Genomic DNA, 16,939 nt, shown 5'->3' with positions numbered 1-16,939 from the left:
GGAGTGTGTTTTCAGTCACATTTCCAGTCACAAGTTTCTTTTGTCTACTTTCTACCACTATGATGAGGGATCTATATTGGCTTTCTCTTAACATTACTTGTAACACTGCAATAGCTGGGCTACCTATAGCAGAATTTCAGTGATTTACATTTTATAATAAACATACAAATCGTACTAAAAGTACCATATCAATTAAATACACTTTAGGAGTATGTTACTTTATGCATTGGCTAATGAAATTAAGAATAATTTATTTTATTTCCTATCAACTTTAAACCTTCACGTTGTTCTGTTTAGTTTTTTGTAAAATCCATTTAACATATAGTTTTGAACAACTAAAGTAAAAAAATTGTGTGTAATTATGCCTCTTTCAAATTTCTAAATTATAAGGCTAGGCAAATTGATTTCATCAAATTGATCTTACAAAATACTGTGATCATTGCTTTAAGTAGAATAACGTTACGATTGTTAAAAACACAATAATCTATACAAGTTTGTACAAATGGAATTAAACATTCACAAAGCTGTATGTCATGAAACACCAGTTCAAGGGCACATAAGATGCATTTTGAAGAGAAAGCATCTAAAGCCTATTTCAGAAATGTTTGCTGTTAAATGTGTAACATTAGGGGCATTTTGTAAAATAAAAAAATAAAAATAAAAAAACATACGAGCACAAGTAAGAGAACATTCTGAGGCCTGTGATCAAAACTGACTGGAGCTACTTGTGCATTTTAATGAAAATAATGCACACTCTCCAGCCTATTAAGAGTTTCAACAGACCATGGCATAACATGCAATAATCAATATGCTAGCAATCTTTTCGAGAGGTGTCTGGATGCAGACCTGGTGCAGTGCAGTGCAATCTGAGCTGGGCTTTTTAATGAGTTTTTCACCTAACCCTATCCCTCACAGTGACGTCACTAGCTCCCTTGAGTGCATTGTGTCTGACATTGCATCACTGAGAGATGCAGTCTCAGCTTGCATCATAAAGGTTGCATCCAGATACTATTGATCTTTTCATATAACTCATTAAATATATTGCCATGAGTGGTCTTTGATCCATTTGACAAAGCAATCGGTACCACTTTGTTTTGATGTTCCATTTGAGTAATAGTAGACTGTCTGCTTGATATCTGTTAGTACTGCTACTAAACAGACATTTAACTGACTATAAGAAACTATAAGACTCCATGTCGACTAAAACTAACGCTAACCTCAACCTAACAGTCCTTCTTATAATCTAATCGGAATTGGTTTGCATGTAGACGCAATGTAACTTAAATTCAGCGGACCATCAAAATAAAGTGTAACCAAGCAATTTACTGTATGCGCTGCTTAAGAAGTCCTTTACCTCACTATATCTGTCCAATTAGAGAGTTCTGTGTCTCTATGCCCCTCCCACTTCAGAACCTTTAGATAGCTTTGCTCTCATTATTCCTCCTCTCCGCAGGAAGCCCTCAAGGGTGGCTAGTGTTTACAGGACCACTCACTATGAAACTTACTCTTTGACAAGGTTGCAAAACAGAACAGTTCACAAATTCAGAAAGGTGTCACTGACAGATGAGGTCTGTCCTAACGCATGGCATATCAGCTTCATTGTAATATTTCCTCAAGGCTGAGAGAGCTGAAAGAGAACATAAAATATGCTCCATCTGTTCTGACAAGGAGAGAGAGAGTGAGGTTCTCACAGAGGCTCTGAGAAATGAAAACCTTTTTCTCTTGGGTCTTCTCACCCCATAAAACAGAGCCAGTGACTCGTCCGCCCATCTGTTCCTTTATCCACAAGAGTAAGAGAGGAGAGAGACGGAAAGAATGACACAAACGAGACTTTAGGTGCACTAGAATAAGGTAGATCACCCACCTCAACCTTTTCAGACTTTTTTAAGCACTCAAGAAATTACTTTTGCTGCTTGTTTTAACTACACTGTGAAACCCAATAAGTTAAGGTAACTCAAACGTTTTGAGAAATATTATTGCAACAAACCATTTAAGTTCAAAAACTAATCCTAATGAGGACTGTGAACTTAATCCATGTGAGTAAATGACACAATTTGAGCATGGTAAAACCAAATAAATGAAGAGAACTCAAACCAACTGAGTACTGTAAAACCCAATAAGTCAACTTATTTCATTTAAGTTGAAGTAATGAGGTATTTACTGAACTCATTACCTTCAACACTGAGTTTAAAACTCTTTTCAAATGAGTAGAATTAACTTTTAGGAAATTGAGTTAACTACACTCATTTAATTTGAGTAAACGCTGACTGTTGGGTTTTACAGTGTACGTATTCAAAATGAGTTGAAACAACATTTTTTTCTTTTTAGGACAATTTAATTGTTTTATGTTCAATCCACTTAAATTTGTAAAAACTATTAGGTTAAGTTAATCGGTTTGTTCCTGGACAACATAAATGAATTGCATTTATTTATTTATTTTTTTTGTGAGGGCTAATTCTGACAAAATTGTAATTTACTCATTACTCACTTGTTTCATTAAAAGCCCTTGTGGAACCACATATTCTAAACACTGATGTTTAGAATGAAATTACAATCAGGTAGCTAACAGGGTTTATCAAGCTAAAATAATTCATTAAGTTATTCAAATATTAATAGGGCGGTTTCTTCTGGGTGCTTCAGTTTCCCCCCACAGTCCGAAGATGTATAAGTGAATTGGTTAAAACTAAACTGGCCGTAGTGTATGAGTGCATGTCTGAATGCAAGGGTGCATATTTGTTTCCCAGTACTGAGTTGCGGCTGGAAGGGTTTCCACTGCGTAAAACATACTGTATGCTGGAATAGTTGGCAGTTCATTCTGCTGTGGTGACCCCTGATAAATAAGGAACTAAGCCGAAGGAAAATGAACGAATAGAGTATAAATACAGAGTAGCCATACAAAAAACATTGAGGAATAAGGCTAATAATTTATTCATTCATTTTTTTTTTGTCTTAGTCCCTTTATTAATCTGGGGTCACCACAGCTGAATGAACTGCCAACTTATCCAGCATATGTTTTACGCAGCGGATGCCCTCCCTGCTGTAACCCATCCCTGGGAAAAATCCATACACACTCATTCACACACATACACTATGGATAATTTAGCTTACCCAATTCACCTGTACAGCATGTCTTTGGACTGTGGGGGGAAACTGAAGCACCGTGATGAAATCCACGCGAACATAGGGAGAACATGCAAACTCAACACAGAAATGGCAACTGACCCAACCAAGGCTCGAACCAGCAACCTTCTTGCTATGAGGCGACAACACTATCTACTGCGCCATTGCGTCGCCTGAATAAGACTAAAATTTTATTCTTTTTCAGTCTTTAATAGCAAGCAATAGATGGCTGAAAGACCAATGTCAAGTTTAAAGTTTTGTATTACAAATAATGAAAGAAGTGGGTTTGCAATACATATTACTATACATACACTTATTGAACCAAAAAATAAATAAATAAAAGTGGAGTGTTGACACCTTTGTGGTTGCAGCTTTAATTACAGTATGTAAAGTGATTAAAATTGTCATTTTAAAATCTTTTTAAAGTCATTCAGACAAAAATTTGGTTGTTTTTCTTCACGGAAAATGTCAAACACTTCACATTGCATATGCCAATTAGACTTACAAGAATTTTACTGAGAAATAAATTAAATATCTTACATGGAAAATGAAATATAGGTGTCACGGTGGAGCAGTGGGTAGCACGATCGCCTTGCAGCATGAACGTCGCTGGTTCGAGCCCTGGCTGGGTCAGTTGGCATTTCTGTGTGGAGTTTGCATGTTTTCACCGTGTTGGTGTGGGTTTGCTTCGGGTTCCCTCACAGTCCAAAGACATGCTGTATAGGTGACATGCTGTATAGGTGACATGCTGTATCGGTGAATTAAATAAGCCAAATTGGCTGTGGTGTACAAGTGTGAATGCAAGAGTGTATAAGTGTTTCCGAGTGTTGGGTTGCAGCTGGAAGGGCATTCGCTGCATAGAACATGAGCTGGATAAGTGGGCGGTTCATTCCGCTGTGGCAATCCCCTGATGAATAAAATGACTGAGCCGAAAAGATAATGAATAAATGAATAAATGAACGAATAAAAAAGAAAAGAGTAAGAAAACTAATAAAATAAAAAAAAATTTCCTTTTCTTTTATATTTTTATAATTGAGAAGAAATTTTGACTCCCACCCAGTGTTGCCAAAGTGGATGGTTTTGAATTTGATTGTACAGGTAAAAAATGGCTTAGGCAGGTTGACAAAATTTGGGCGGTTTTGAAACATACATTTTGCTTTAAAAAAGTAACTATGTACTCTTACTCTTTTTAGGACGAATCCCCTTCATGTGCACGTGTGTCACGCAATGCCTGCAGGTAAACTTACAGCACTTTTTCATGAAACATTGAAGCGTTGTCTGATTGACAAGCAGCACCTAAATGTATTTATGGTATTATGCATTTACCTGAATCCATGGGGCTGCTGTTGAAGCTGTAACTCTTGTGTCCCGTTACTGTTGTGTCAAACAAGTCATCATTTGGTGAGTCGCCAAAGAAATTATTTTTAGGCTCACCAGATTTACTAGAGACAGTGGAGCACACTAGCTAATTAATATCCTTAAAACTAACAGACTGAAACTAACATCTAAAACAGTGTTTCTCAACCACGTTCCTGGAGGACCACCAGCACTGCATGTTTTGAATTCCTCCTTTGTCTGTCACGCCCATTACAGGTCTTTCAGTCTCTGCTAATGAGCCGATGATGTGAATCAGGTGTGTTTGGTAAAAGAGACAAGGAAAATGTTCAGAGCTGGTGGTCCTCCAGGAACGTGGTTGAGAAACACTGATCTAAAATACTTTATTTTAATTTGATGGGAAATTAAATGCAAATTTTTCGTAAACTATTTAAATAGCATCTTAACACAAATAAATCTACAATATCTAGGCTAATAGGTAGCATAATGTACATGAAAATAAGTGCAGTGTTGTGATGTGATCCGGTTATGTTGTAATTTTAGTATTGTGGTTCTGTGACTGTTTTTAATTTCTGTATGGATAAAAAATGAAAGTAAACGTAACTAGGCTAATTTCTGATTTAAATAAATACTAATAAAATAAAATAATAATCTAATATTTTCGGCGTTTGTTTATGCATTTGAGTGGATTTTGGACAGCTTTTGGGCTGGAATAAGTCAGCTATATCTGGCATCACTGCTCACACCATTTATGTTTTACTTAGGTTTACAATAATTTCCTGCTTTGTAAAACTTCTTGGGAAACAAATTGTGTAAAATTTATAATTTGTCTAAGTTTAGGTATAAAAAGTTATTCCAATAGGCTTATATTTACTAGTAAATGTGCACCGAATTCACCTTAATTCCATCACTGTGTGTGAGGAAACGACTAAAATGGTATTTGTTTTCCACTGAAATCTTTCCAGTGGCCATCTGCCATAGTTTTCTAACACAAAGTGTGAACAACACTGCGCTTCACTATTTATTAATACTAGATATGCTAATTAGATTTACAAGAAGCATTTCAGTGGAAAAATGTCAGAAAAAATATCTACTTTTGTGTTTTGTTTTGAAAAACACAAGGGTGAGTAAATGAAGCAAGAATTTTCTTCTCGCTTTACACCCAACACACACTCTCACAAAGTATCCACTCAACTTGCGGAGCAAAATGAAGAGTGACAATGCCTGAGTTTCATAATGATATAAAGATTTTAGCCACTGGACATTTCTTATCTAGCATCTGATTGTGTAGAATGGATTTATTGAACTCATTTATGCTGAGTAACAGTTTAATTGAGGCCAGTAAAGAGTCTTTCATTATCTAGATTGCTCTGTCAGACCAGGAAATGAATGGATATCCGTCTCTTCCAAATGCCACACTGACATACACACAGCCTGATACACACACACACATGGACAAAACAGAAGGACTGAAATCATTAAAGCATGTCTTGCTGACCAATTAACTGACAAATATCACAATATGGATGGAGAAGACATTCATTGAAGGATGTTTCTGCTTATAGAGACAGATGGGAGCGTTACACGTTTATCAGCACATAAGAGCTCCTCACGCTTATCTCTGCAAATTTGCCTGCTAGTTACTATTTTTAATACGTTTTCATTGAAATATGAGCCGTTTATAAGCCAGCAGAGTGTTTAATAGTATAAATGCCCCCAAAAAACTGTGGCGCAAAGAGCTAAGTGGAACAAATAAAAATCTGTGTGAACTAAAAGGCGAAAAGAAATCTGGGGATAATACTGTATGTACAATACATACATGTTCAACTTTTACACAGTTCCTAGATTTATTGGTGGAGGTACACACTTTTTCCATGTTTATAAACCTCACTCCTCTGACCTCTAAAGGTGCTCTCGAGGCCTTGTTAGAGCAACTGACTGCCTTGTGGAAGGTCACCGGTTCAATCACAGCTTAGAGTGACATGGGTGTAGAACCGGCGTGGTTACAGTGGTGCTGTGACCCAGATGGGAGTGAGGCTTAGGGGGGTAAATGTAACGGGGGCCAGCTAGCCAGTGAAGTGCTGTGCAGGTAAGCCTCACTTCTCTGACCTCCAAAAGTGCTCTGATGACAGGTGCTAGAGGTCATGGCATTTAGCCTCCTTGTTAGAGCATCCGACTCTCACGCAGAGAGTCGCCAATCCCAGCTCAGAGAGGGTTGGATGCAGTAGGACCGACTGGGTTAAATTCACACTGCAAGAATGGGGAATAATTTTAGAAATAGGAGTCCCTTTTGGGGCAACGCAATGGGTAGCACGATCACCTCACAGCAAGAAGGTCACTAGTTCGAGCCTCGACAATGTCAAGTTATTAAGTTAATTGTCGGCCTGACAATAGTTAATTGGATGTACAGTTTTTAGTTTTATCCTTGATCCAGAATATAAAATGACGTATAAATACATTTAGATCATTTACTGTAATTATTACTATTGGAATGTGAAGAGACTTTTAACCAGCACGGCAAAACATGTTTCTGAAGACAATCACTTACTGCACCTTTAATTTAATTTCTTGAACATTTGCTGTTAGTTTACTCTTGTCATCTAACATGTAGGTGACTTTTTGTCTCCAGTAAAACATTTGCTGAATCTATGGATTGTAATAATTATAATATAAATAATGTCAAGTTTTTGCACAAACTGATCTTTCACTTCTTAAGACCTTTATGTACATCATGTGCCATGGGTATTCATTTTGTTTTACCTGTACTGTGTGTGTTTTTTACTCTCCAAGTGACAGCATTTTACAAATCACAGTTTAATTTTTTTTAAATGATAATGAATAAATAAATAATGTTCTACTAAAGAAGAAAAACACCACAAATCTTGGTCTATAAGCATGAGTAAATGAGCAGCAAATTTTCATTTTGGATGTAAACTATCCTAGTAAGAAACTGAGCAGAGGAAAAGGAAGTCCAATCAACTCTTTCTTTATGCACATAAACACACACACACACACACACACACACACACACACACACACACACACACACACACACACTCACACAATCAGTACTATCTGTATTAACCAGTCAGAAAGGCGGAGATACGGCTGTCATTCCGTGCTCCAAAAATACACATTCCTGAGATGATTTTACTGCCAATGAGAGCGAGCTCACAACACACACTGATTGATAAAATATCATCGGTGTGTGCGCATATGTGTGTGTGTTCAGAGCAGGAGGGCAAACACAATAACTGAGTTCATAGTTAACCGAGAACAATTATATCCTGCATTGTATAAAGAGACCTGCACGGAGGGTTGAGTATTTAACTGCACTAATTAAAACGAGAATTGAGAGTGGGAGACAATGCTTAGCTTTCCATCCGTGACCTTCTCTTCCGATCTCACATACAAATTAGCCGGAAAATGTCACACTCGCGCTCTTCAGCTTCATGGCTGGATTCGTACATTCTTGAGGTAACATTTATTTTCACTAGAGAATTACCATAAACTGTATACATTCGTTCAGGACTTCATTAGCGGGTGGAAATCGAGCCCCCTGGAGTTTTAGCCAGCTGTTTTAAAGTGTACTAAACTAAACAAACAACATATTTTGAGCCCTGTAGGCTGCAGTGTTCCTGGAATGCCAAAAATAAATGTAAAAATATTATGTCTGAGTAGAATGTACTGTAATGAGTTTGGCTTGTGATGCTGCGAGGAGGAACGGGATGGAAAATCGTCATTAAGCACAGGAAGCAAATCACAGATGTAATCCTGTATCATGCTCTGGATCTGGTGCAGCCTTTTTAATTATTAGCCTTCTCATTCATCCAGAACCCAAATGCCAAAACACCAATCAATCAGCTCATTTCTTTTAAATCTTGTGCCATTTGTGGTCCATTTGTGTCTCTATGACTAATGGCTGATTAACAGGATACTGAATTTAGTTACATACTTGGCCGCAACTTTGTTTGGGCATGCGTAATGCCAGACAAATGTGAAAGTTATACTAATAAAATAATTTTCTTTAAAATAATTAATTATTGTTATGTCAATAAATCAATTTTAATATATCTATTTTAATCGGCCCAGTTAGAATTTTCCATTCTTTATACAGTAAGCAGATATGAAATGTGCTTCAACATTTTTTTCTGTTTGCTTTTAAATGTGATGCATTTTCAAACAGAACTAAAATATAGATGTGGTTTACATGTTTGGCACCATAGTTTGTAATAGGTGACTCTTAAACTGTCCCGTTTAATGGTTTACAAATAATATTTGATTCACGGCTGTGTCTGAACACTAAAATATTTAAACTTCCACAACTAGAGTGAATGCACACATGTGATGTAATAGTATCACTGTAAAAATATCTGTAAATGATCAGTTTTCCATATTTTGTATTCCATGTTTAATCTCAGCCCCTGTTATGGGAACTTGATCTTTCCTCCAACAACTTTTAACCTTGAAAACTTGGAGAAAGTGACTTTTTTTAAAAAACATTTTAAAATGATATAATGGATTTGTGTTGTTTTCTACATTTTAATGTATAGTTTTAAGGTTATCTTACAGATTTATTTCTCCCTAAATAATTTATTGGATATTGTATTATTTTAAACTACTAAAATGTCAATAAAAATCACTTTGTGAAACTGTAATGTGTAATGTGAATTTTCAACATCAAAAGTTGACAGAGCAGAGACTAAGGCCCCATAATGTAATTCACAACCGTATACAAACAGAAAACACACAAAATACGGAATATATATTTTTTTACAATGCAGTTAATTAGCATTATTTTCACTTAAAAGTGTCATTCTTTACACACCATGTATAATGGTAATTTTTTTTTTTAACATTAATTACATTACATCAAAAGTCATTAAAAATATATGTTCTTGCTGATATTATTTTATATTGTAATTATTTGCTTTGTGTGACTATTTTTGTCATATTCAAATTATTAATTTTATCATGGCTAATAAATGGAGGGTAGTACTTGCTTCATGAATAATTTAAAAGATATGTCAGTTGTTACTACAGTATGTGGCAAAATGAGACAAACATGATTGTCAGCAATTGTGGAAAAGTGGCTTTAAAACAGTTGTTTCAACATGATTTAAATCAAGTCACAAATAAACCAAAGTACAGCATTTATAAATGGGTTTAGAATGGACCATTTAAGTCACACATAAATAGCATCTAGAGAAGTGACTTGATGACACACAAGCACATATGTGATACTTGATCACGAAACCTGTGTGGTGTTGCATAGCCTAAAATGCACTGTTTGGGTCAAAATGATGGATTTCGATTTAAGGCCAAAATTTATTAGTATTAAAGGTGCAGTGGGTGATTGTCTTCAGAAACATTTTTTGTTGTGCTGGTTGAAAGTCTCTTCACAGTCCAATAGTAATGATTACAGTAAATGATCTAAATGTGTTTACATGTATTTTTATATTCTGGGTAAAGCATAAAACAAAAAAATGTTCATCCAATTAAATAGAGTCGGACTGACATCTCCCATAATTCCGATAAGCAGGTCAGACTGTCAGTAAGCATATGTAGATTCGGACTTCTGCCCATCTGTTCATGCAGATCCGCCATTAGCGCGTGCCCGTCTGCATCACAAACGCATGCGCGCAAGCGAGCTGCAGGCCGCTCGCTGATGCAGAGTCGGAGCTGGAGGCGTCGAAGGACAGACGAGCTCGGGCCGATTACTGTAAAGCCAGGCACGAGTATAATTCGCCTTTAAAGCGGCCACGGGATCACGAGACATACCGGGAGAAATCAAATGCTGAATTGAAACTTTTAAATTCACTTTTATATTTGCTTTTATATTCACATTGGGTCATTTTTGAACAATGATGGCCTTCCTATACTGTTTACCATGCTACTCTGAATATTCGCACTGAAATAGCATGTAAGTGTGGCAAAGTAATTAATGTAATTCCTGCATGGCGCTGGCACTAACTAACTGGCGAATGACATGAACTAGTGGGTTGTCTGTCTGCTGTTGTGACAGGGGGTGTAGCTTTGAATCACAATCCCTCCCCGCCGTTCAAAGATAATATGCTAAGCGGTTAGCATTTTGGCAGATCACCTACTGCACCTTTAAGTAAAGATCATTTTCCATGAAAAAATATACCTACTGTAAATACATAAAAAATTGATTTCTTTGCTAAAGAATTATTTAGTCAACTTAAAGGCATTTTTCTAATAATTTTTATGTGATTATTTTATGTGATGAATTTTTATTATGATTCCCGATTTTCATATAGTTGTATCTCGACCAATTATTGTCCCCTCCTAACTCACCATACGTTAATGAAAAGCTTAAGTGTTAAGTTTTTGGGTGAAGTATAAATCTCCATTTCCAAAAATTACTAAAAGACACAAGAAAATTTGCATCCGTCTCTATCAGTTGGTACTGTATAAACCAGTCCTGTCTTTACCCGGCCACTATATGCAGGGTTAATCTTCAACCTTCAGCTTCTATGAAAATGTGGTATATACTTAAACATTCTGCCTGGTTACATTCTCTGGGAAACAAACACATTTTGGCACTCGTGAATTGAAAAAGTAACACTCATTTTCCGGCACAGTTTTATTTACCAAAATAGAAGTGTGGTTGTCACTTTCAGAAATCAATCTGTGTGAATGTAACTGTATTAAACAAACAAAACAAACTGAAAAAATATATATGTTTGCTGTTCAAACATATAGCCTGTGTTTTATAGAAATTTCCACAGTACCCTATTGAATTAAATATTTAAAAAACAAACAAACCAAGCTGACTTCAAACACAAATTGCATAATTTCCAGAAAGCCTCCCACTTTTAAATGCCACATGATAGACCTTGTAGATCATTTTAATAAATTCAGCCAAAGTAAAATCTCATGAGAACTTTCACAAATGAGAGACCGCTTGGAGCCATCTGGTAATGTGGCAGCATTCATCAGACATTAATGAGTTTTTTTTTTTTACCCAACACAAAAAGAAGAGTCTCTCGCTTTATTTGTTTATTTAAATTTTTTTTAACAAGTTTCTTTTTCTTTTCTTTTCTTTTTTTTTTCATTGTCTGCTTCCAATTTGTCCAGAAAAAAATTATTTTACAATCTTGCCCAAACTTATAAACATGCTGACAGCTGTCCCATAACAATAAGTCAACAGTTTTACACTAACAAAACATTGTACACTGGGATATCATTTACCACACACTCTTAGAAATAAAGGTACTCGAGCTGTCACTGAGGTGGTACCTTTACAAAAGGTACATGTGTGTACTTAAAGGGTTCATATTGGTACCTCAAAAGTAGATATTAGTACCTTAAAATTTTAAGTATTTTTTAGATACTAATATGTACCCTTAAATTATTAATATGGACCTTTTAGTTACAAAGTGACAGCTCGTGTACCTTTATTTCTGAGAGCGCTGTTGGAATATCTAGCCAATTCCATGCGTGTTCAAGAGAAAAGGTCAGGAGAGGTTTTTCTTCAATGCCAAAAATATTAGTAAATTTCTAATTCCAATCACAAGTGTTTTCACAAGTGTTGATCTTCGATCATAATTATATTGTGGGATTTTTAATTAGAGCATATCTTTATGGGTGTGGATTTCCTTTTAATCAGATTTTTATTTTTTTTGTGTTGGAGTTTTTAAATTTTGTTTGCTGTTTATTATTCTCATTCCTATTCTAATTTTGGTGGGGAAGAAGAAAAAAAAATTACCTTTATTGCTAAAGTGTATAAGAATGGAAAATTTTAATTATGGGATAATTGGAAGTTAATAAGAGTGTTGGGAGTAATAAGCCTGAATATAGCAAGTATAAATCTTATTAAAAGAGGATATCGGAGTGACTTCAAGAGGGAAGAGACTGCACCACCGAAGAGGAGAACCAAGAGTGTGGAAATTATAAACTGAATCCAGAAAAGTTAAAGAAGTTGAGTTAAAAGGGGTTTTGGGTATCATCTAACAATGAAAGAGCACTGTGATGTTAGAGATTATTTTGAATTAGAGGTAAAACAAAGATTTAGGCAAAGGCCTGCAGTAATGACAGTTAAAACATTTGTGGGGATTTGATTATCTGTTTTTGTTTTTGTCTGCTCCAATGAGGAGCAGAAAGGGGGATTATTGAATAATAGGAACCATTTTTTATTATTTTTTGTCTCTTTTCTTTTAATCAAACAATTATTTGTATTGGTCATGTAAGGGTCATATATTAACTGAACTTCTAATGTTGTGGGTGAGTGCTGTGCATACTAATTAGCAGTTTTGTAGAAGTAGATAGATGCGGGTCCAAAATTAAATTCAGCTCTGCAGAAACTTCCTGTCTGAAGAGAGGTGTTAAAACTGAACACAGAACACAGAAAGATGTATACTTTGTTGTTGGGCAGAGAATTCATAGAAAAAGAGGAAGTATGCCGAAGGGGCGGCCAATGGAGCACTGAACAATGACTGACAAGTGACGTTACACCAAAACTCCACCTGTTAAGATCGGTGGTGTATATATGCTGAAGTCAGGAAATGTATGTGAGTTGCGAACCTCCTGAATGTAATTCTTGTATTGCATTGGGGTAACGTAACCCAGAGCTCTGTCATCGAATTATTCATTTGTATCTAATAAATTACTAATATTTTTGGCAATGAAGAAAAACCTCTCCTGACCTTTTCTCTTGAACACGCATGGAATTGGCTAGATATTCCAACAGCGCATACACCATAGTACTTATATTTATGTGCAACTTAAATTAAATAAGGCTTTGCCATCAGTGTAGTACGATTATCCTGTGCTGAATTATCAACAAAAACAACCAATCAATTCGAATAGTCACTCTGTCATCTAATCAGAAAACATATTTAAGCATATTTTCTCTTTTTTTTAGTGGTCACTTTTTCTGTCTCTAATATCAGCAAAAGAGACATAAAAACAGACAAGACAGGATCTTAAAATATATCTTACCTCCCCCCTTTACGTTATGCTCTCTTTTTTGTCAGACCTATGAGGTGTGTATTAGTCTATGCATGTGTAGTGTTTAATATAAATCAGTCTGGATTGGGACAGCTGATAAACACAGCTTAGCATTAAAAGAGTGCATGACTGCGAGGTTGTGCCGTGCTTCCTCATTTTCGTCACCTCATTCGTCTGTGTGCGGGGTTAAACAGATCGCTCTTTTAATTGGAGCCGCTCTATAAATCTGCGCTTTGTCATAACAGACATGTTGAACACGGTCACTCCGCCAAAAAACGTCTTCTCACACCTCGGCGAGTGTCACACTGTCAGCTCTTAGCTCGGTGTTTTCACAAGAGAAGACTTATTTGGAGCTGTGTGCGTAAGACACAACAGAAGAACACAAACGTATACATTCAAGGCAAAAATAAACAAGTTTCAACATAGATTTGAAACCAAGTCTCAGGTAAAGGAACAATCCACTTTTTTTTTTTTTTTGGTTTTAAAAGTCATTTTACAAGAGTTCATTTTTTTCATTTTATAATGCATTTATTCAGTCTCCTTTTCTTGAGGAAACACTTTTAGTTTAGCCTAGCATAAATCATTGAATCAGAATAGACTGTTAGCATTTGCTAAAATAAAAAAATAATGGTAATTGTCCTATTTAAATGTTGACTTGTCTGTACTTTACATCACATCTTTTACAGTTGCTAATTTCTTGGTCGAAATGGCCTAGTTCCTTGATTAATACTTCAGAATGAGAGTATAGTTCCTACATTAGTAGGGGTGTGATGAGATTTCGGGAGACTAAATCGCGATGAGATTTCTCGACACATGTTGTCACATCAGTTGTGATGTTATGATGGACCGTGAGGGTGAATTTAGCACTGAAAATTGGAGCCAGGATTGGATTTGAACTGCAAATCAAATGCTTTGCACACACCCGGCAACCCGGGCTGCCTCTGTGTTGCGCGTCACTCATTTGCTTGTGCGGTGTGACTTCAGTGCTTTTTTACTAGAGATCAAAGGTTGCTTTGTCCAAAAGCACAGGCTGCTACAACTGCCATCACAGAAATTAACCATTTGATGGAATTTTAGTCACATTATTAAAGTGCTGTACACACAGGTAAACTTTGTGATCAAACCACCATCTTGTAGGACTTTTAGCCGCATTTTGCGACAGGATAAGCCATGCACACATGGCTATTTGACACTCTTCTCTGTACCTACCAAGTTAATAAAGCACCAGAGACACACATCTCCACTGTGCACACTCTGAGAACTCCTGGAAAAACACACACCCGTCATAATTTATGCTGTTGCAAAATAACAAAGTTTTCTTTTGATTTGGCATGCGGTATCAAATTTCATTAAAACAACTCTCTCCTATCAGTCTACCTCAGTCAGAGTTTATAGCAAGATATTTTGTAGTGTTTGAATGTCCTTTATGACATTCTTAATTCAAATAGAAGTAAAATATTATCCATTATGAGTTTATTAAAAATCCCACCTACATTTTTTTCAGTTAAATAAAAATCTGTTTTCCATTTATATATTAGCAAATATTTTGCAGTGTTTGCATGTCCTTAACTGCATAGAATTTATTAAAAACATGTAAAATAACATTCATTATAAGTTCACTTAAAGCACCTAAATAGTTTTGCATTGTGTTTTCTTTCAGTTAATATTCCATTCATACATTTCATCATTGAGGATTCTAATGAAATAGTATAAAAATCTTGTCTTATTCTCGTGAACCTAATCTTGTGTCTCGTCTTGTGGAGTGTCTTGTCACACCCCTAGTTCCTGGCCATATTGACCTAAAAAATAGCATCTTTTAATTTCCCATTGGTTACACAATGTAACTACAGACGAGTCAAGCTTAAAATAGTAAAAATTATCAAAAACTATCACTTTTTTTTTTTTTTTTTTTTTAGCGATGCTAAAGGTCTAATCCGATTCAGTGATTTATGCTAAGCTAAGCTTAAAGTGCTGAAAGCCTCAGAGATCGTCTGAATAGATTTAAAAAAACGGTAAAACTCAAATGTTTAACTGTAGGGCACTTGTAAAATGAGCTTTAAATATTTTTAGAACATGTGGAGTGCTCCTTTAAAATGCAAATAAATTGTGCGCAAGATGCTCTTGGTTTAATATCAAACAGCAGATACCTTTGGAGGGTGGAATAATCCCAAGACAAAATATTCAGGAATCGAGAGTTTTCCACTTGAACTTTGAACTTGATATGTAAATAAGAGCTGAGCGGTGTGTTTCAAGCCATGTGTTCCAACTCAGTCATGCTGCTCACGTTCTTTGAATAGCTTTTCGTACTCTCACACAATACCTAATCGCTGTGCGTGAAGTCTTCCGTTTGTTGTCGGTCGGTGAACCATTTACTTTGCAGAAATCACGCCGACAATGTGAGAGGCCTTTTATCGCTTCATAATGAAATTTGCTTTGGTGCCTCATAAAACACCTGAACAGAAAAAAAGCAGGATGGGAAAAGAGTGCAGCGGGGCTTTGAGCCTGGGTAAACATGGCCTTTAAGAGCCCTCGTGTTTACATCTGAAGTCTCCTGACTGCTTAATGAGATCAAGCTGACAATTTACTATTGTTTTAGCGTCTACAAATTGTTCCTATATGATATCATACGGATCACACCACCAACTGGATTAAACAAACAAATCAGATGGCCTGGATGTAATAAGGTTATTTATAAAGAAGAAAAAAGGAGGGAAATGAAGTCCAGTGTAGTAATATGAAGCAGATACAGGATTGCTGGGGAATGTTGCCTTTATAATTATTGCATTACTGCTTGAAAAAGTTACTAATTGCATCACTTTTATGGAAAGTGGTAACACATTAGTTTTGCATTGCTTTAGTTTTGCATTGCAAAGTGTGTGGGTTGGCTATTTCTCAAAAGTCACCCTTGCAAATTGGACTTAGATATTTCAAAAAGGTGCATTTTAGGCTGTTTTTAGACTTGGTTTGTTTAGTACAGTGCAAAAATATAGATAGAGAGTTCAAGTCTTCAAGAATCATTAGCCCCCTGAATTATTAGCCCCCATTTATTTTTCCCCTAATTTCTGTGTAACAGTGAGAAGATGTATTCAACACATTTCTAAAGATAATAGTTTCAATAACTCATTTCTAATAACTGATTTATTTTATCTTTTCCATGATGACAGTAAATAATATTTTACTAGATATTTTTTCAAGACACTTCTATACAGCTTAAAGTGACATTTAAAGCCTTATCTAGGTTAATTAGGTTAACTAGGCAGGTTTGGGTAATTAGGCAAGTTATTGAATAAAAATGGTATATTTATATATAAAGTATATATATACTTTTATTTAGACTTTAAAAGGGTGTTCAAAAATGTTTAAACTGCTTTTATTCTAGCCAAAATAAAACAAATAAGACTTTATCCAGAAGAAAAAAATATTAACAGACATACAGTGAAAATTTCCTTTCTCTGTTAAACATCATTTGGGAAATTTTGAAAAAAAAATCTAAATAAATTCAAAGGGGGGC

The 16,939-nt window shown here is 35.6% G+C and overlaps 1 long non-coding RNA gene across 7 annotated transcripts in view; it reads left to right on the top strand.

The window, feature by feature from the left end:
- LOC141378650 (uncharacterized) overlaps window positions 1-16,939 on the top strand; it is a 219,681-nt gene that overhangs the window by 73,379 nt on the left and 129,363 nt on the right. The window contains exon 3 of one of the 7 annotated variants that reach the window (XR_015478786.2): window positions 4,314-4,357. The exons of the other annotated variants lie outside the window; for them this stretch is intronic. This is a non-coding gene — a long non-coding RNA (uncharacterized LOC141378650). The remainder of the gene's footprint in view (window positions 1-4,313; window positions 4,358-16,939) is intronic. 7 annotated transcript variants of the gene reach the window in all.

The sequence above is a fragment of the Danio rerio genome, chromosome 2 (assembly GCF_052040795.2).
Source record: "Danio rerio strain M-AB ecotype USA chromosome 2, GRCz13ab, whole genome shotgun sequence".
Classification (NCBI taxonomy): Eukaryota; Metazoa; Chordata; class Actinopteri; order Cypriniformes; family Danionidae; genus Danio; species Danio rerio.
Note: the sequence above shows the minus strand (reverse complement) of the source record. Positions and strands in the feature narration are given on the sequence as shown.